The 21732-nt window shown below is 41.0% G+C and overlaps 1 protein-coding gene across 2 annotated transcripts in view; it reads left to right on the top strand.

Annotated features, from left to right (window-relative positions):
- The first annotated feature begins 14241 nt into the window (after positions 1–14241).
- SCAPER (S-phase cyclin A associated protein in the ER) overlaps positions 14242–21732 on the top strand; it is a 514148-nt gene continuing 506657 nt past the window's right edge. The window contains exon 1 of one of the 2 annotated variants that reach the window (XM_046009648.1): positions 14242–14298. The gene's annotated coding sequence lies outside the window, so the exon portion shown is untranslated. Of the gene's footprint in view, positions 14299–14378; positions 14404–21732 lie in introns of those variants that run through there. The other variant, XM_046009649.1, reaches the window with a different exon arrangement.

The following is a 21732-nucleotide window of genomic DNA, read 5'->3' as shown; positions in this document are numbered from 1 at the left end:
GAGAATCTGCTTGAGATTCTCTTTCTCCCTTGCCCTCTGCCCCTCCCCACACTTGTGCACCCTCTCTCAAAAAATAAATAAATAAATAAATACATCCCCCCCCCTTTTTTTAAAAGAAATGTTCAGCACTTGGATGATCCACTAAGGAATCTCTTGGTACTCTCATGGAAGTTTTAACTATAAATGGAACTATAGCTGATAAGGGCATAGTAATCAGGAGCTCAGGCTCCTCCAAGATTTGGATTGAGTCATCCCACCAGACAAACCACCTACATCAGCAGAAGTACTACCTGAGGATGAGGAGAATCTAGATTGGTTGGTAGAGGAGAGAGATGGTGAATATCACTGATGGCCTTGGGTCCAGCCACAGCAGCAGAGGCTGTAGCTCATCTCACAAACTCTCCTTTCTTACATTTTGCCAGAAATTGTAATTGACCAGAATCCTGGAGAAGTTGTGACAGAATAGAGTGAGCCCAATATGTAAAGCACATGGGTCAGAACAGTACAAGAGGTAGACCTTGGCAGACATTTTTGATGCTTTGCCTAGATCTTCTGAGCTCCCTTCTTCCACTTTGGTTGTTGTATCCATTGACCAGCTGCCAGTAGGTATTTGGAGTAATGGGCCATACCTAGAACGTTCTCTGGAAGATTTCTCTTGTATGCTCGAAACTTCTAGGGCTAGAGATTCCTGGGAGTTCTACCAACTTCCCATTTCATGAACTGTGGCCAACAAATGATTGGGGCAAATGTACAAAAATTCTACTCCCTTGCTTCAAGGCAAGACAGGCCCTGCAGTATTCTTTATACTCCCCAGCTTCTTGTAGGATGAAGCTGAAACTAGATTTCACCTGAAAGCCCATTCTTGCATAATTTCTTGCCTCTCCTACTTTCCTCTCTCCCCTCCCTGTCTCTTCTGATTGTGTTCCAATAAGTCACACACAAATACCCATCTCAGGTTGTTTCTAGGGAATCTTACTTGAAATTTCTGCCAAATAAACTACAGGTACCCAATTCTTTCTCCAGAGTAAGAAAGCAGTCATTCATCCAATGGATTTTTAATATCTGGGAAGACCACATAACCCTAAGTTATTGTAGGAAGCAGCTCCTCAACTTCAACTTTAATAAAAAAAATCATTCTCATTAAAATTGGATCAGAGCACATCTTGGCATACATAACTATATATTCCTAATGCATTTTAATAGACTTTGACTCACTTTCTATATGGAAGATTATGTATGTTTGTAGAAACTTCATTAATAATGAAATATGAAAGACTTCAAGATGTGAAATTAGTTTCAAGGGTGTAAATTACAGTGACAAGAAATTCCATTTACCATAGAGAGAACTTTTTAGCTATTAGGGTGGTCTCAGGTTAGGTTGAATTTCCTGTGCTCTTAGATTTTCAAACACAAACTGGATGATCACCTGGTGAAAACATCAGAAGCATTGGATTGGTAGCTAGTTGATGCAGGTGATCTACAGTTATGATCTGTATTCAGGAACTTAAATATGGAATTTTGAACCCTGCCCTTGGTTGGAGAAAAATTAAGTGGAAAAATTATTATTTCCAGTCATTTACTTTTAAAAAAATTGCTTTCTGATACCTAGTACTAAATCCATCATTTGTTTTGTACACATTTTTCTTCAAGCAAATCTCATCTTTATGGCAATAGCTATGATCAAAAATATAATGAACACACTAGCCTATATGACCCTTCAATGAATTGTTTTGGGCAATGACTATGACTGGAGCTGTGCACTGAAAACCGTCAGCTGGATTCCTATAACTATAAATGGCTGAAAACTAGGTTTAAATTTCAGTTGTTGAATTTAGACACTTATTGACACAGCCTTTCTCTTATGTGAAAATTAAGGCGTTTATTGGAAAGTAGGATGCCTAGAATTGAAGTGGGATATATGGTAGTCTTTGGATAATTCTGTCTGATGGTACCATTCAATATCCCTGCACACCATGCCTCAGACCATACCACCGTCCATAACCCTGAAATATCTTACACACCATCATGTTATCCCATGTAATATTGCTTCTGGCAAACTCACTTCATGATGAAAGAGTTAAGGCAATGAACTGATGTCTGTGGGATTCATTGGTCTTATCATTTATTTATTCCATCACTCAGAAGCAAGTGGTCTTAAAGGGAGATATAATGTCTATTGAAAACTCAGTAATAATGCTAGCAGGAAGATTTTCCAAGGTTAAGGTGCTACTTTACAAGGTGTGCTCTAAGTCAGCAACCAAGATATAGTCTTATTTTTTTCCACAGCAAAAGTACAGGTTCCAAGATGGAAGTGGGAAGTGTATGTTTTACACATAATGTAAACTAGAAAAATTTTTTGTTTTCCATCCCTATGATTCTTGATCGGCTGATTTAGAGGTCTTGGTGTGCATGAAAGAAATGCTTCTGTCAGGGGACATACCGGTTCTCCTGAATTGGAAATTAAGACTGCCATATGGGTGCCTGAAGTTCTTCATGTCACTGAGTAGACAGGTCAAAAATGGTCCTTGTTGGGATGATTGATTAAGAGGAGATAATGTCACTGATAAACAGGAGAGGCTTAAAGGACTACGGCTGGGACTTACAGATCTCCTTGGGGTCACTCTTAGTAATGCCATATCCAGTGGTAATGTTAATGGAAGACTCTACTAATCTTATGTGTGCATGACTAGCAAGGGCTTGAATCCCTTGGGAATGAAGATTTGGATATTCAAACAGGTAAGGATGCCTGACCAGCTGGAGCTTTTGCTCTGGGCAACACAACGTGAAATGGGTGGTGGAGGATGGAGGTTAGAAATATCAATTACATCTCTGTGGCTATTTGCAGAAATAAAGGTTATAGAATTTGCCTAATTTTCTCACTTGTTTTGCTATGCATATATTTTAAACTAGTTTTATATTCTTTCTCATCCCTTTCTTCCTGGGCATGCTGGTGGTGGTTAGCTTTGCAGTTTTACTCATGGGTTACAGAATTCTGAGACAGGATCATGATGGGACCAGAAGAGGACTGAATACCATATAGAGATTCAAGCTGGATTCAGCTATCAATAGGATTTGAGGTTATCATCATTTTAGGGAGGGAATGAGCACGTTTTAATCTTTTCTTCTGTAGGATTAAATATGGGAAGAAGACTTCATGTTACTATTGGACAGGGGCAACAAAAAAGTGAACTCTAGTGAATATTGTCACCTTTTTTCATCTAGCATCTGTCTTCCTCTTGATAACTGGAGAATTCCCCGCCTTAAAATCTGCCTCTCACTCTAGAAGCTGAAACTGGCAAATTCTCACATTCATACCTTCCTTACAGTTAGGGTATGGGTACATGATCTAACCAGACACAATCTGCCAATACTCTATAGCAGGAGTAACCCACAGGAGGACTGTGGGGGAACTGCCAGGCAACAGCAACATTACAGAATGATCCAGTTCTTTGGGCCTCAGTGGTGCCTTCAATGCCAAATTCCAGGGTATGAATCTTGGATATGTTTCTGGCTGGGTAACAATGAGCCTGAAACATGTTCTTCCCCACTCCTGGCAACTCTGGAAACAGCTTCTATATCATGTATTTTGTTTGAAAAGTTTGATTTTTATAAAATTTAATACTTATCAGCCAAATTGCCAAGAAAAATTAAGGAACCATAGGCCCTTGTGGTGGGGGGGGGGGGGCAGAAAGAGAGCAAGCATGGGTAAGAATGGTAAAACAAATGAAGCAAAATGTGAGCAATTGGTAAAATTAAATGAAGGGAATATGGGAGTTCCTTAACTTTTTTTTAAAAAATATTTTTATTTATTTGACAGAGAGAAATCACAACTAGGCAGAGAGAGAGGAGGAAGCAGGCTCCCTGCGGAGCAGAGAGCCCAATGTGGGGCTCGATCCCAGGACCCTGGGATCATGACCTGAGCCCAAGGCAGAGGCTTTAACCCACTGAGCCACCCAGGCGCCCCCTTAACTTTTTTTTTTTTCAGGACTTGAACGCAGGGCCTGAACTCACAATGCTGAGATCACGACCTGAGCTGAGATCAAGAGTCAGACACTTAACTGACTCAGCCACCCTAACTATTTTAGCAACACACACATATACACGCACATATTTTTTTTTCTGATTCATCTGAAAATAAGTTGTAAACATTGTTCCATATCCCTAATACTTCAGTGTGTATTTCCTAAGAACATGGGTGTTCTCTTACATAACCACCATACAATTATTTAAATCAGAAAATGTATCATCGATATAATACCATTATCTAATGTATAGTCCAAATTCAAATTTCTTTATCATTTAAACAAATTTATTTTCTGCTTAACCGAATCAGTGTTAGGTTCTGTGAACTCTAATTAATTCAAAGTTGCAGACATCACTTTTTCAGGAAATGTTCCTGGGCCCTAACTTTGGGTTAGGTTACTCTATTATATGTACCCTCATGATACAGGGTACTCTACCTACCAGAGTATTTATAACGCTCTATTCCTGATTATGGTCTGCCTCTCCAACCTGAATTAAGCCACTTAAAAGGGTAGCTAGGTCTCTTTTTCACTGGTCTTTCTTCACTGACTAGCACAGTTTCAAACACAGTAGATGCCCATGAATGTTTTTTGAAAAACTGGATCACTACACTTTAGTGGAAAATCAAATTAATTGTTCTAAGTTCAATTTGTCATATTCGCTTTTTCAGTTGAAAGTTCTACCTTTCAAGTTTCAATGCAGAAAGTAGAAACCATTCCAGGTTTTTTTTCTTTTAAGATTTTATTTATTCGACAGAAGAACACAAGTAGGCAGAGAGGCAGGCAGAGAGAGAGAGAGGAAGGGAAGCAGGCTCCCTGCTCAGCAGAGAGCCTGATGTGGGGCTCAGTCCCAGAACCCTGGCATCATGACCTGAGCCGAAGGCAGAGGCTTTAACCCACTGAGCCACCCAGGTGCCCCTCATTCCAGGTATTTTTTACAGGAAAAACTTATTATGAGAAACTGATGCCTGTACAGTCTAGGAGAGCAAGAGCTAGGCTGGACCACTGGAAATTGTTCCCAGAAAAATACAAAATTTGACCATCAGCAACATTCCAAGGTCATCACTGGAATTATTTAAGACCTACCTCCATAGCCTCGATCCAGGAATCTGGAAACTGTAATCCAGAAGCTGTCCTCACTGCCACCATAGATGGTATCACTGCCTCTTTGGTACTCAGAAAGCTGGAAAATGGCCACTGGAATCCAGCTGTGGAAGGAATTCACATTTCACAAGTTTTCTTGATAGTATAGAGGCTAACAAAGTGGCTTTAAACTTTATCTCATTTCTACGTGTCATATTTCACAAATTTATCTCAATATCAGAAACTAATTCACATTCAGAAACCTAGTTGCAAAGGAGCCTGGAAAAGGCAGTTTTCAGCTCTCCCGGCTTTGCAGTGCAGGAAAATGCCCCATGGAGCCTGAGTCAATCCCCAGGATGAACCACAATGGCATTCCCATTTTGATGAAGTTGATGAAGCTAGACACCAGTGTGCAAAACTCAACTCTTTTCTGATGCCAAGATATTCTCCTTGGATGGAGGTGGTAGTGCCTCTTCTCCATGAGATTAAATTTAGAGGATTCAATTTAGTATTTGCAGAGAATGGGACAAAATACACCTTGGTTGACTGCTCCAGAATCACTGAACCTCTGAGCAGTTTTCTGCCCAAGAAAATGGCAGTCAAATGACCAACTTGGACCTTCCTCCCTCTAGAGGTGGCAGTAACATACTATCTCCTTTCCCAGATACCCCATGACCTCTGGGGTCAGTGCAGTGGAAGGAAAGTGGAGAAACCAAAGCCCAGAGAGATGAGATCTGTGTGACATTATGGAAAGAGCTTGGACTTTATAGTCAGGTGGCCCTGACTGGATTTGTCTCTTACTAAGTATCACACCTGGAATAAGTTCCTTAGTTTCCCTATATCTCGATTTCCTCATATTTAAACTACCTATCTCTTACGGTTGTTCTGAGGACTAAATTAGATAACACAGGTAAGGTGCAGGTATATAAAAGTACATAAAAGAATGCAGGTTCCTTTGTTAGTTTCCTATGGCTACTGTGATAAATTGTGATCATCTCAATAGCCTAAAACACCATATATTTACTTCTTACAGTTTTGGAGGTCAGAAGTCTCGTTTGGGCTGGAATGAAGGTGTTGGCAGGGCTCCCTCCCGAAGTCCTTTCCCACTTCTAGATTGTTTGGAGAGAGCTGGAGACATAGCCATTAATGGACATGTTGCCTGAGAAGGAGTGAGAGAGCATAATACCCTGATTGTTCCCTCCTCTCACCCTCCAATTCTGTCAGGGCCTCTCACTGGCCAAATCTGTCTGGAAGACACTTGCCAAAGGATGCCAGAAGATGTAGTTGCCCTAGAGTCAGAGCAGAGCAAGGGAAGATCAGGAAATGGACCCAGAGCAAATAGGCATGTAAGTGTCACAATCCACATTGTTTAGTATTCAAAATATTTACCACCTTTATCACAGTATCATACTTCTCTCTAACAGGATGCAACTATGCTTCACAAACATAAAGATGTCCTCATCATCTGCTCAACATGGGTGAGATGAGTTATCATTGCCATTTTAAAGTCAAGATCTCTAGGGAATTCAGTTTTTCCCAATAAACCCTGTTTCTTATGGTCTGGTGACAGATGAACTAATTGGCAAAGTTAAATACCATTGACCTTCTTTGTGCAAAATAGTACAGGAAGAAGGAGAAAAAAGAAAAAAATGGTTAATATTAATATATACATAAGAAAAATATGCATAGCTGTTAGTTACTTCAATAGCTGGTCTGAAGGGCAGACTTGATATCTATTATTTTCTTCTTCCACTTCTCATTCCGTGCTTCTGTTGTCCTCTGTCAGTGCTTTGACTGGTTGTGATTTTTTACCTGGGTAGTGACTGAAACCTTCATTCCTGAAGGCACTGAGTCCTACTGCTCTTCCCTTTATCAGTTTTTGCCTTTTTTGGGGTTTTCCTTTAAACTTCTCTGTTGGGGATGGAAAAAGAGAGGCATCCCAGTGCTTTTCCACTGGATACCAGATAGGGTCCTCTCTGCCTTCATTGTTAATTGGACTTACCACTCCATCCAGTATTATAACCTCTCCTCTGGCTATTGGTTCATTGGCATGAGGGCCCCAAATAGTCAGATGGTAGTTTCTATTTCTCATTTACTTGGGTTATTATTGGGTACTCATGACAGTTTACCTCCCTTGGGACTGTAGCAGATGAGGTAGATGCCTTTTTCCTTATCGCATCCATCCATCTGAGTTCATCTGCAGCTGCAGTGGAGAGTTTCCTGCACAATGACAGCCTTTCCCTCTCTCTTTTCTCTTCTGATGGGCTTTCTCTGGCACCCTGCCAAAGCGAAGTAGAGCCCAGAAATGTGAAAGAGTTAATGTCCTATGATTTGGTGTTGATGAGTATATACCCTGCTTTCCTCCAAAAGGACAATTCTGAAGCTTGTTCCACACTGTTTTTCAGAGGATTCTTGGTGAGATTGAGCTTCGGTTGCCTACAGCACTCATCTACTCATTGTCACACATTTATTGGCTTTTCTCCCTTCTCTGACTCACTTTCCTTCCTTCCTCACTTGTCCTTCCTGGGATCATTGCCCAGGCAAACTATCTGCACCCAAGATCTGTCTTAGAACAAGAACCCAGACTAAGACAGGAACCAAGACCTCTAAACTAGAAGAGTATGAGGTTGTGGAGAAGGAAAAGTAAATTTTGTCAGTGGGTCGATACGTTTTTGGAACCTTGGGTATTTTGCCTGTAAGAGAAATAGCACCATCTGTTGGTCACTGGCTCAAAGCATATATTCCGTTCTGTAGGACAGCACTCCTGTCTCACAAAGGTGTTAGTTAGCCTACAGGTGGTGCTGTGGTTATGAGTTCAGGAGGCCATTTCACCAATCCGCTAGGTCGGTTGTTCCCAGATGATGGGGTATGTGATAAGGTTGGTGGAATCCAATAATGTGAGCCCAGTTCTCTTGCTTTTAAATGAGACCCGTGGTGAGAAACAACTTGTTTAGGATATCACGACAATGAAACATGGAATCAGGACATTCCATAAGTCCACAGATGGTATTGCTGGCAGAACCATTTTGGATAGGGAAAGAGAAAAAAGAATCTATTTTAGTGAAGACAAATCTCTGCCTCCATATGATGATAGAGGTCCACAATAATCAACATGACGGCAGTGCCCCCAAAGAATCTTTACAGGGTTCAACACTGGCCTCTGCTTTTGGCAGGCTGGGCTTTCTGCCTTGGGGAGGAAGTTCACGTTGTTGAGCCCAGACATACTCTTATCCCTGCTGCTGTGGCTACTAGTACACAGGCCCGCTGTACCAGGACTGAGGTGGCTTCATAAAGGAGCTGATTAATATCAATAATATGGTTCATCCACCTGACTATACTGAGAGCCTTCTCTTCAGTAAATTCCTGTTGATGAGCATTCACATGAGAAGCAAAAAATCTCACAATATTGACCAGTTTTGAGAGATCCATCTGTATACCTCTTCCATAGATTTCCTTGTTACCAATATCCTGGTATCGTTCGTGCCAAGTCTCTGAGTAACAGGTATAATATTTAGCTACTACCCATGAGCCAGAAGAGATTTGTACTTTGGGCCATGTCTTCTTCAGGCAAAATGGACATCCGGATGTGCTGCCCAATGTTCTCCTCAATGGGAGAGTTGACTTTTACCATTTTCCTTAAGGGAGACTCCTGAATGCAATGGTGACAGTGCCATGGTCCACTACCACCTGATGATAACATATTGTGCAGACCCGTCTTTAAACTAGGTCCAAGTTTTTCCCCCTGACAGCTGGTTTTAAGAACTCTTCATGAGGCCTTGGAGTTTGAGCCACCTGCCCATGCAACTTCCTTGTGTCCTGACCTGTTCAAGCGTAATCTTTTCTATACCATTTTTAATTGAGGGTGGTTTATTGCTGTGTGTGCCCAGTCTTAATGGCAGTTCAAGAATGGCAGCCGAGATCACATCAATCTTGATGTCATCAGGACCCAGTCTCTACCAGTATCCAGTGCTTTTTCAGCAGAAGAGAATATGGCATTGTGTCAAAACCCTGGGATTCTGTGCTTTGGATCTCTTGCAGGCATTTGCCAGAGGGTCCATACAGTATCCTTACTTGCCACAGACACTTTGGATCTTTTGAATTATTAGGCTTGAGAAGCAATGTAGCTTGAATAGCAGTTGGACCTGCTGCAGAGCTTTTTGTTTCCTGGGAACACAGGATTTGCAGTAAATGGGTCAGAGAAATATACCCAAATCTGGTATATGTTGCCTCCAAAATCCAAAGGGGTCTACCAAGATTGTGCCTCTTTCTTAGTATTAGGATGTGCAAGGTACATACATTTGTCTTTCACTTTAAGGCCAGGATTCTCAACCTAATCTTGATATTTGGGCTTGATAATTCTTGGTTGTGGGGAGCTGTCCTGTGCATTGCAGGATATTTAGCAGCATCTTTGGCTTCTATCCACTAGATGCCCATAACCACTAACTCTTTTACCCCCAACTGGGACAACCCAAAACCTCTCTAGGTATTGCCTGCTTAATGTCCCCTTGGGAATAGAATTGCCTCTGGTTGAGAACCACTGCTATAGAGAGCTGTTGCAACAATCATTTCACTGAATTTATGTGTCTCTGGCATTCATGTGTCATATTGAAAATAGTTGTTGCTTCCTGTTCACCAAGCTAATAGCATGGTGTTATCAATGTAGTAGATCAGAGTGATGTTCTATGGGATGTCCAGAAGATCAAGATCCCTGTGGGCTGTACTGTGACAACACTTTGAGAGTTGACATGACCCTGAAGTAAGATTGTGAAGGTATATTGCTGGCAGGTGAAACTTTGCTGTTTCTCATGATCCTTGTTAGTTGGTATGAGGGGAAAATGATCTGTCGGATAATAGCTGCATACTAGATGACAGGACTGTGTTGATCTATTCTAGCAAAGATGCCATATCTAGATCAGAAGCTGCAAGTGAAGTCACCAGGTAGTTTTGTAATGGTCAAATGTAGGAATTAAACAGAGGGGTAATGAGCACCATCAGTCCTGCATCTATCAAATCTTTGATGGTGGCACTAATTCCTACAATTCCCACAGGGATGTGGTATTACATTCAGCATACTATTTTGTTAGAGAAGGAAAGTTCCAGTGGCTTCTATTTGGCTCTACCTACCACAGTAGCCCTCTCATTATGAGTTAGGGAGCCAGTGCAGAGAATGTGCCGGTTACCAAGTATGTCTAGTCAAAATACGCATTTAGGACCAAGAAATTGCCTTAGCATGTGTCTACAGAAGCCATTGAGCCCTCTGTGTGATGGACTTGGATATAAATTTAATTTACCATCTGATCACCCAAAGCCCTCAATCTATTCCACTTAATCTAATCTGCCTAATGCTTGTGACGTTGTCGACTTATTCTACAGTCCTATTTTTAGTATATGTGCTGCCGAAGCGAGCACTTATTCTACAGTCCTTGTGATTATCACTACTAATACATGGCAGAGTACAGAAGGTCCCCAAAGATATGCATGAACTCAGAGTCATATCTAATAATCTTTCAAAAATCTGGCTATGTCCCTTTCTTCAGTGCACTCTCGTTGTGTTAATCATCACAGGTTCTTTTGGGAAGGGCTTGGAGAAATATTTGTAGTATATAGTTGCGACAACATTACAGTGTCCTTCTTAAGGGGACTCAGTTTCTCCTTCAATCACTGGTTCCTGGATATGTGGCATAACTGAGATCTGTGAACTAAATGAGAGGCTATGACTTCCTTTTTACCACTCAAGTCAGCCTGGAGAGACAGTAGAGCAAGTCATGCAGCACATGGGACAAGTAGTACAGGCTAGGCTATGGTGTAATAACAAATGTTCCAAGCACCTGAGTGGCTTATGAAAACAAATGCTATATGTCTATTGGGGAATCATGCAATTACATAATCTGGTTTTGTTCCATGTCACCTTCACTTTGGAACCCAAGTTGATGGAACAACTTTTCTCTGAAATAAATTGCTGCCAGACAGAAAAGAGATATGGTAAACCCACAAGCTGGCTCTTTAAATTTCTGCTTGGAATTGACACTTCTGCTCATATTTTATTGGCCATAGCAAGTCACATGGTCAAGTCTGCCATCACTGGGCCTGAGGAAGTGGCATTTAATGGAAGGGCACCAGAATATTTGGCAGAACAATAACAGAAACAGATTTTGTGGCAAAAGTTAATGAGTGGTAACCCAATTAAAAAATGGGCAAAGTATGTGAAGAGATGTTTCTCCAGAAACATACACAAATGGTCAATAAGCACACAAATAGCTGTTGAACATCATTAGTTATTAGGAAAAAATATAAATCACAACCATACTTGATACCCACTAGGATGGCTGTAATCCTAAAGACAGACAATACAAAGGCTGGAAAAGATGTGGAGAAATTAGAACCATTATTAACTTCTAGCAAGAATGTAATGGCTATCAGACACATGAAAAAATGTTCATCATCACTAGCCATTAGGGAGATTCAAATTAAAACCACATTGAGATACCACCTTACACCAGTTAGAATGGCCAAAATTAGCAAGACAGGAAACAACGTGTGTTGGAGAGGATGTGGAGAAAGGGGAACCCTCTTACACTGTTGGTGGGAATGCAAGTTGGTGCAGCCACTTTGGAGAACAGTGTGGAGATTCTTCAAGAAATTAAAAATAGAGCTTCCCTATGACCCTGCAATTGCACTACTGGGTATTTACCCCAAAGATACAGATGTAGTGAAAAGAAGGGCCACCTGTACCCCAATGTTTATTGCAGCAATGGCCACGGTCGCCAAACTGTGGAAAGAACCAAGATGCCCTTCAATGGACGAATGTATAAGGAAGATGTGGTCCATATACACTATGGAGTATGATGCCTCCATCAGAAAGGATGAATACCCAACTTTTGTAGCGACATGGATGGGACTGGAAGAGATTATGCTGAGTGAAATCAGTCAAGCAGAGAGAGTCAATTATCATATGGTTTCACTTATTTGTGAAGCATAACAAATAACATGGAGGACATGGGGAGATGGAGAGGAGAAGGAGAAAGGAGTTGAGGGAAATTGGAAGGGGAGGTGAACCATGGGAGACTACAGACTCTGAAAAACAACCTGAGGGTTTTGAAGGGGTGGGGGGTGGGAGGTTGGGGGAGCCAGGTGGTGGGCATTAAGGAGGGCACGTATTGCATGGAGCACTGGGTGTGGTGCAAAAACAATGAATACTGTTACGCTGAAAAGAAATTAAAAAAAAAAAGAATGTAAAATGGTACAGCTGGTTTTGTAAGTAGTCTGGCAGTTTCTCAAAAAGTTAATCGCAGTTACCCTATGACCCAGCAATTCCACTACTATGTATATATCCAAGAGAAATGAAACCATATGTCCACTCAAAAACTCATGCACAAATGTTCATAGCAACATTATCCATAACAAGGAAAAAGTGGAGATAATCTAAATGTCCTTCAGGTGATGAATGCGTAAATCCAAAGTGGTATGTCCACAAATTGAAGCATTATTTGACCACAAAAAAGGATTGGAGTATTGATACATGCTTCAGTGTGGTTGTACCTTGAAAATATTATGCTGAGTGAAAGGGGTCAGTCACAAAATATTGCATGATTCCCTTTATATGAAATGTCCAGAATAAGGAATTGAAGGAAAATGGGCCACTACTAAGGAGTATGAGGTTTCTTTTTGGGATGATGAAAATATTCTAAAATTGATTATAGTGATGGTTGCATAATTCTGCGAATGTATTAAAAACCACTGAACACTTTAAGTGTGTGAATTGTATGGTATGTAAATTATATTTCACAAGGCTGTTTTACATCTTATACAAGGAAGATAATGGGTGGTTTTTATTTTTGTCTTGTTGGTTTTGAGAGGGTCAAGTGGAGGCAACCAGGTACTTAACCATGTGGGTCTGGAGCTCAGGAGCAGAAATCAGGCCTGGAGGTATATACTGGGAAATATAAAGCACAAAAATGCTAACTGAGATTACGGGAAAAGCAATCACCCAGAAAGAGTGTGTCCAGTGGGAAAAGAGAGGGCTTGCACCTATCCCTGAGGGATACCAACACTTAAGAGATGGAAGAAAGGAGACTTAGAAGAGATGAAGAAGGGGGTAGTTAGAGATGGAAAAGTGAGATCAAGAGAGTAAAGACGAAAGTAAGGAAAGAGTGTTTCCAGAAGTAAGGAGTGTCAACCCATGAAGAGAAATTAAGTTAGGTCATGATGAATACGTTCATAGCATCTGCAGTTAGGAAATCCCTAGTGACTTTGGAAAGAATGGTTTCCATATGGCGGTAGGGCAGTACCATGAGTTACTGTACATGAGTTGTAGTTGAGGAAGTAGAGACATTGTTTGGATGACTGGAAAAGGGAATTAAAGGAGAGGAGAAAAGGAATAGTTGAAAAGAGGAATAAAGTCCTAACCACCTTTTATGAAATTGCATTATGTTCCCTGATTTATCTTCCTTATCCTACCGTAAGCTTATAGTCTTAATTGTGAGGCAGACTCAACTGGATTCCACGACTTCTGGATACTGTGGGTGGCAAGGGATAGGAAAAGGTTGAGTCTGAGCTTCCCTGGTGGATAAAAAGTGATGTGGAATATTCATTTGACAATTATGGTCTGCCTTAAGTCTCTTTTCTGTTTGTTCAGAACTGTGATTTAAACAACGTTCGTGTGTTTACTTTGTCTTTGAAGTAGAGAAAACGCACTTGCTGGGTCTTTGTACTCTGAGCCTTTCAAAGCTGGCATACAAGAAGGGACGAATAAAGCTTCAGGCGGAGGGTAAGCTGTGCTCAAAGCCTTTTCACAAGTACAGATTTTTGTGAGGCGGCCCTCTAGGTCGTCAATCTCTGGGACTAACTGGCGGTGAGACGAGCGGAGGAAAGGGACTGAATCCAAGAGTGTGGCTAAAAGCAGCGACGTGAGGGCAGCCCACCGAGGCGAAGAGATCCCGGGAAGCAGCGGCGCAGCGACAGGGAAATCTAACACCCGCCCAGTCTCCCGCCTCCCGGCCGGACGGCACCAACCCGGCTACGCCTGCGCGCGGGCGGCCGCGGCGAGAGGCGCGGAGCGCGCGGCAGAGGCTGGGAGTCACGTGGTACACGGGGCAGCCGCCCCGCCCCGCCCCTCCGCTGCTGCCCCTCCCCGCCCCGCCCCTTTCCCGGCGGGACGCTCGGAGCCGCCCCGAACTGCGCAGGGCGGCCGGGGGTGAGTGTCCGCGACGGGCGCTCGTAGCGCAGACCCGGGAGGGCCTGGGCTGGGGCGCTGGTCGGCGGAATGCGTTGCGGGGTTCAAGGGACAAAATGGCGGCGGGTACACCCCTTCACCCTTTTCCCTTACCTGGGAGTGCGAGCGGAAAGGGGCAGCGATCGGTGCTGGGGGAGGGGAGCCGCGGCTGCCCGGGAGGGCCGGGGGTTCCCCTCAGTAGGCCTGGGGGGCGACGGTGGGCAGGCTCTCGGCCTGCCCAGTGAGTTCAGCTGGGGTGTGAGGGACGTGGGACCCTGTGCACCCCACGGGCCGGGGGGTGGGCAGGGGACTGCTCACCCCTTCACGGGGTGCGTGGTCGCGCGCTTGTCGAGGCTTCTGGAATGTCCAAACTGCAAGGGGCTCCGGGAGGAGACTCCCACAGGCCCTTCATCTGACAGGTGATCGCCATCATCATCTCATTCTCCGCAGGATTTACCAAGCTTTCCCTGCTCGATGATTTGGGTCTTAGTTCTGCCAGGGAGGCAGGGCGGGAATGGGCTCTCCGTCTTACAAATGCATAAACTGGGGCCTGGAGGGGTGAAGAGTTGAACCAGTGCCTCGCACCTGGGAGTAATAGGACCCAGCCTTCTACCTCTGTTAGTGCTCCTTTCCCACCACTTCATTCGCGCCTTCCCCCCGCCAGTGAGTGACGGGATTTTTAGAAAGCAGACAGAAAACTGATTCTCTGAGCACCTGCTGCTGTCAAGTGGCTCTCCCTCAATTGGGGCTGCCTGCCTGAGAGCAGCTTCCTGTTGCTGGAGGACTGTATCCCTCATTCTGTTTGTGCCAAGATATTTTCCATGAACATAGCTATTCATTATAGTCATCTTGACGAACAGATAGCAATTCTTTGTATGTATTATAATTCGTTGCAGTTTACACATTGATTCCACCAACATTAACTATTTCATTCTCATAAGAATGGGGAAACTGAGGTTCAGATACATTATGACTTGCCCCAGCGTCACCTGCTGGTAAATGGTTGATCTGGGATGATGCTTTCAGACCTAGGGTTGGTAATCCCACCATTATCCCACTCTGATTTATATTGGTGTTCCGGCGCTTGTATTTTTTTCTAACTATGACTTTTCCTTAAAATGTGTTGGATGCAGATTGATTTATGCCACATATGGAAATGATCTGAATAATACCCACTAAGGAATTAATATTTTATTTTATTTTTAGTTCGAGATTTTCTTTAAATTCAAGTTAGTTCACATATAGTGTAGTATTAGTTTCAGGGGTAGAATTTAGTAATTCATCAGTTTCATATAATACCCAGTGCTCATTACATCAGGTGTCCTCCTAGTGCCCATCACCCAGTTTCCCCATCCCTCCACCCACCCACCCACACACCCTCCAGTAACCCTCAGTTTCTTCCTTATATTAAAGAGTCTTTTATGGTTTGCCTTCCTCTCTTATTTTGTTTTTCCTTCCCTTCCTCTATGTTCATAAATCCCACATATGAGTGAAATCACACAGTGTTTGTCTTTTTTGGACTGATTTATTTTGCTTAGTGTAATATACTTCAGTTCTATCCATGTTGTTGCAAATGCAAGATTTCATTTTTAAGGAATTAATATTTTAATTACTCAGAGTCCATTTTTAATATTATTTGGAAAGTTTCTTTGTGGGAGGAAGTATGATAATGATGGTATTGAAGGCAAATTGATGAGAGTTTGAATCTGAGCCTCACTACTTGTCCTTTGGAAAATTACTAAATTTTTCTGAGTCTTGATTTCCTCATCTGTAAAATAGAGATAATATCGTTCGCCTCGTATGTTTGTTGATAGTAAGTAAATGAGGTGTCTGTGAAGGATTAAGAACTGCTCCTCCCCCACAGTCTGCTCTCAACAAATGCTTGCTTTTTCTTTTTCCCCTCTCCCTTGTGCTGTACTTTTTTATTCTCTATAGTTAACCACTTTTGGTCAGTCTGTCTGGTGGATTATGCATGGACGCATAATCAATGTTACTATATAAATGGATTCATAAATTATTTTGGTGACTAGGGTTCAAAGGATTAGTGTTTTAAACATAGGCTTTAAAAATGTCCTTAGGGCTTCAGAGATACTTAATAATCTTCAAAAGTTTGATTTGATGTTAATGTTATTAATACCTTCACTTAACCACTTTCAGGAATGTTTTAAAGATAAGATGGAAGGGGCTTGAGATTCTGTCTTAAAGGAGAAAAAAATTATTTGGGAATCACATGTGAACATTCTTTAAACGTTTAGAAAGTTGTGGTGGTATTTAGTGGGAAGTTAAACAGAATTCTCTCTAATGGTGCAATCTGATATCCATTGTGAAATTGGCTTTTCTGAAATTGTAGAAGTGATAACTAAATGGCTTGAATAACTCAGTAATTAATAAATACCTGTTTACAGTTTTGTGCTTGGATGATAACCTTTTTCACAAATATGTTTGGCTTTGACAGTACATCTTATGGGGTATAAACAGCAAAAAGACCTGCAGTTCACCGGTGGAGCCACCTTAAAAAATTATTAAGAGGAAATGATGTATAGAAAGACTTTATTTACTCTGGACATGAAACACTAAAGATTTCATGAAGTTTTGCTAAAATAATGACTACTCTTTATTTTATTTTAATTTATTTATTTAAAAGATTTTTATTTATTTATTTAAGAGAGAGAGAATGAGAAAGGGAGAGAGAGCATGAGAAGGGGAGAGTCAGAGGGAGAAGCAGACTCCTGGCTGAGCAGAGTGCCTGAAGTGGGACTCGATCCCAGGACTCCAGGATCATGACCTGAGCTGAAGGCAGTCGCCTAACAGACTAGCCACCCAGGTGCCCTAATGACTACTTTTAAATAATTTCTTACAGTTGTAAGTGATGTAGGAAAGATATTAGAAAGAAAAGCCAAGAAAGAATTCTTGAGATGTCTTTGGGGGCAAAAATTTGGTTTTGGTAAAGCATGGGACAGGACCCATGGGCAGAAAGAGCTGCACTGGGGTCATGAGGAGTGGTGCATTATATACTTTAAAGCTGGGGGTCGGGGTTAGGGATAGTGCAAGTCTCTAAGGAATTTTGGAAGCAAGTTTTCCAGGACCTTGAGGGGGCTAGCTGTTGTTGGGAAAAAGTCCTTTATTATTGTTTAGTAAAACCCTAGTCATGAGACCCTTCAGATGTATATTGGTGGGTCATATGCTTGGGAGACGATTGCCAATGTGTATCTTGAGGAGTAGAGATAAAGGAAGTTTCCAAAGCAATTTTTATATATTAAAGTAGACTTACAGGAACCTGGAGGGTCGGGTTAAGATTGCCTTTTGCCTTAGCAAAGTAGTAACATCAAGGCAGCTGAGTCCCTAGAGGAATGTCACTCTGCCTGTTTTAAGGACTTGTCAATGGACTATAGGTAGTAAGGAAATTTAATTTTTCTTTTGCCTTTTTTCCCCCACATCGATAAGTTCATTATATATTTTGAAAACATGTGGATTAGAATAGTAGAATTAATTGCTATGTATCAGTCTCTCTATTTCAGTAATTATGTACACATGGGCAGTTTTATCTTATAAAAGCTAACGCCCCTTCATTGTTTTGAAGCAAATATCAGACATATTTGTAAAGATTTCAGTTTGTGTTAGGCTTGTTTAATATAGTACTGCAAAAGAAAAGTAGTTTTGTATTTTCAAAGAGGCATGCCAGGTTCACGGGAGAAGATAAATGCCTCCTGGTTGATTTGTTCTTGGTAGTATATATGGGAGTGTGAAAATTGAAAAATTCATTAAACAGTTTGGAATTATAAAATGTCTGTGGTGTTCTTCAGAGTACTTATTTTACCATAATACATTTATTTTCCACTCAGCAAAGATGTGAATAATTACTGATAGTTTTTGAGATAGTTTTAGACAATTGTTTAAGTACCAGACTCAGGGAAATATTCAGATTTTCTTCAATTTCAGAAAATGCCAGAACATTGAGTGATAGATTTTGTGAACATTGGATATTGCCAAATCCAGTTTTTCTAGAATTTACTGGCAAACATGAGAACAATTCATATATGTACTGTCCTGGTTTCTGTTAGATGGGCCTGTGTTTTTTAGAGTAGAGTTACTAGCAGGCTTCTACTATTTTGGGCCTGCCATTTACATTTTGCCTTTTCAGGACCTGTGTACCTAAACTCAGGTAAAGAAGAGAGGCAGGCCTTTCCTGGCATTGGAACCAATCTGCCCATTGCCAACTGTAGCACTCTCAGGTGTCTCCACAGACTTTATGGGACTGTAGGGCAGGCTAGGACAAGTGAAACTTCAGTTTTTCACTGGCCCCAGCTTGTTCCGAAATCTCTGGCCCAGTCAATCCTAGTGTCTGTTCCCTGTTTACTGACTTGTTTTTGTTGTTGTTGTTGTTATGTGCTCTATTTTCTGTTTGCCCATTGTTTTGCTATAGCCTAGAGTTTCTTCTTAAAATTAATTTATTTGAATAGCACTGCCAGTATTTGCCATATCCATCTTTTACATTAACTCTTCGTTTATGGTAGCATTATAAATTTTCTTTTAAAATGTAAGTAAAGTTTTATTTAAAGAAAAATATTATATAAATAATAGTATAGGTGGTAGTTATGGCAAATATGAAAGTAATAACTGAATGCTTGAAATTTTGGAAGTTCTGGATTAGGTATTAAGTTTTTTTTTTAATAGCTTTATTGAGGTATATTTCACATACCATAAAATTCAGCCACTAAAGTGTATACTTCAGTGGTTTTTAGTGTATTCACAGATTTGTGTAACCATCACCACAATTAACTTTAGAACATTTTCAAAACCCCAATATAAAACCTTGTAACAGCCATTCCCTGTTCCTGACCTCCCTTGCGTCTCCATCCTATTTCCTTCACCAGCCCTAGGCAACCACTCATCTACTTTTTTTTTTTTTCCTCTGTGGATTTGCTGATTCTGGCATTTCATATTAATAGAATCATATAATATGTGGTCTTTTGTGCCTGGCTTCTTCATTTAGCATAGTGTTTTCTGTATTCAAGTTGTAGCATGAATCAGCACTACCTTTTCTTTTAATACTTTTAATTTTTTAGGGCAGTTTTAGGGTCACAGAGAAATGGAGAAAAGTACATATCCTCCCTGCCTCCACTTATTCATAGCTCCCCACCTTTTTATTATTTATTTATTTATTTATTTATTTATTTATTTATTTTAAAGATTTTATTTATTTATTTGACAGACAGAGATCACAAGTAGGCAGAGAGGCAGGCAGAGAGAGAGGAGGAAGCAGGCTCCCTGCTGAGCAGAGAGCCGGATGCGGGGCTTGATCCCAGGACCCTGGAATCATGACCTGAGCCAAAGGTAGAAGCTTTAACTCACTGAGCCACCCAGGCGCCCTTCCCCCCCCCTTTAAAAAAGAGTTTATTTATTTACTTATTTGACAGACAGAGATCACAGGCAGAAAGGCAGGCAGAGAGAGACAGAGGGAAGCAGGCTCCTTGCCAAGCAGAGAGCCCGATGTGGGGCCTGATCCCAGGACCCTGAGATCATGACCTGAGCCGAAGGCAGAAGCTTAACCCACTGAGGCACTCGGGTGCCCCCATAGCTTCCCCTTTTATCAACATCCCCCACCAGAGTGGTACATTTGTTACAATTGATTTAACTTACATTGACAAGCCCCTATCACACCAAAGTCTGTAGTTTACATTTGTATTTACTCTTGGTGTTATATTTATGGGTTTGGACAAATGTGTAATGACATGTATTATGTCCAGCATTATATTATCATAAAGAATACTTTCACTGTCCTGAAAATTCTTTGTGTTCTATTTATCCCTCCTTCTTCGTAACCACTGAAATACCTGATCTTTTCCCTGTCTCCGTAGTTTTGACTTTTTCAGAAACTTCATGTCTTTTATGGCTGAATGATATTTTGTTGTGTGGATATACCATATTCTTTTTATCCATTAATTGGTGGACATTTGGATTGTTTCACTTTTTGAATATTATGAATAATGCTGCTATAAACATTTGTAAGTTTTTCTGTGGACATGTTTTCATTTCTCTTGGGTATATACTTAGGAGTGGAATTGCTGGGTCATATGGTAACTCTGTTTAACTTTTTGAGGAACTGCCAGACTACTTACAAAACCAGCTACAGCATATTACATTCCCCCAAAGCTGTGTATGTTGCCTCTAGTTTTTCCACATCCTCTCCAATACTTGTTATTGTTTGTCTTTTGGATTATAGCCATCCTAATGGGTGTGAAGTGGTATCTTATTATGGTTGTGCTTTGTATATCTGTAATGACTAATGATGTTCAACATCTTCTTGTGTTCTTACTAGCTATGTGTATATCTATTTTGGAAAAATGAGGACATAGCCTTTAACCTCTTCATCTTTATAGGTGAGAATACTGATACTCAAAGAGGTTAAATGACTTCTCAAAGTCACATAGCCAGTGATTTGGTTGATTCCAATGTCTTATATGCTCTCTGCATTATTTCATGCTTTAAGTAAAGAATACAGCTGAAATGGTCTGGAAATTCAGATGTAGAAGATCTCTGTCAGCTGGGGATGTCAGAATAGGCTTTTTGAAGATGACTTTTGAGTTGATCTGAAGCAATTGGAAGGCTTTGAATATGTAGAAGGGTGAGAGCAAAGCAATTTGGTAAGCAAGTATTCCTTATAATGACTTTATTTATTAGTAAATAAGTATTTAATGCTTAGTCAGCACCAGGCACTGTTCTAGGTCCTGAAGCTATAGCAGTAACAAAACCAACAAACACCATGAAGCTTATGTTCTTGTAAGGAGAGATGGACAGTATACCAATTAAGTAAATCACGTGATAAATGCTCTAGAGAAGTGGGATAGGGAGTGTCAGGGGTGGGAATCAGGATAAATGGGTTGCTATTTTATTTTATTTGAAGATTTTATTTTACTTTTTTTCTGACATTTTACAAATAAAGCTTTATTTTTCCCAAATAACAAGAAGTCCAGAAGAAGTACTTTCTGTCAGACATTCTGCTTTTTAATAATACTATTGGAGACCAAGCCTCTTTCTCTCTTTTTAAGTCTTTTCTCTTTATCATTCTTAGCATATTAGTTTTGAGCCTCTTACAGATCGTCTCGTGATGGCAAGATGGCTGTTATTACCATCACTTCAGAAAACAATTCCTCTTTTTTTTAATTTTTAATTAACATATGATGTATTATTAGGCCTGGGGATACAGGTCTGTGAATCGCCAGGTTTACACACTTCATAGCACGTACCATAGCACAAACCCTCCCCAATGTCCATAACCCAACTACCTTCTCCCTACCCTGCTCCCCTGGCAACCCTGTTTGTTTTGTGAGATTAAGAGTCTCTTATGGTTTGTCTCCCTCCTGATCCCATCTTGTTTCATTTTTTCCTTCCTTACCCCCAAACCCCCCACTTTGC

The sequence above is a fragment of the Meles meles genome, chromosome 6, assembly GCF_922984935.1.
Source record: "Meles meles chromosome 6, mMelMel3.1 paternal haplotype, whole genome shotgun sequence".
NCBI lineage: Eukaryota > Metazoa > Chordata > Mammalia > Carnivora > Mustelidae > Meles > Meles meles.
This window is presented reverse-complemented; position numbering and strand designations above follow the sequence as displayed.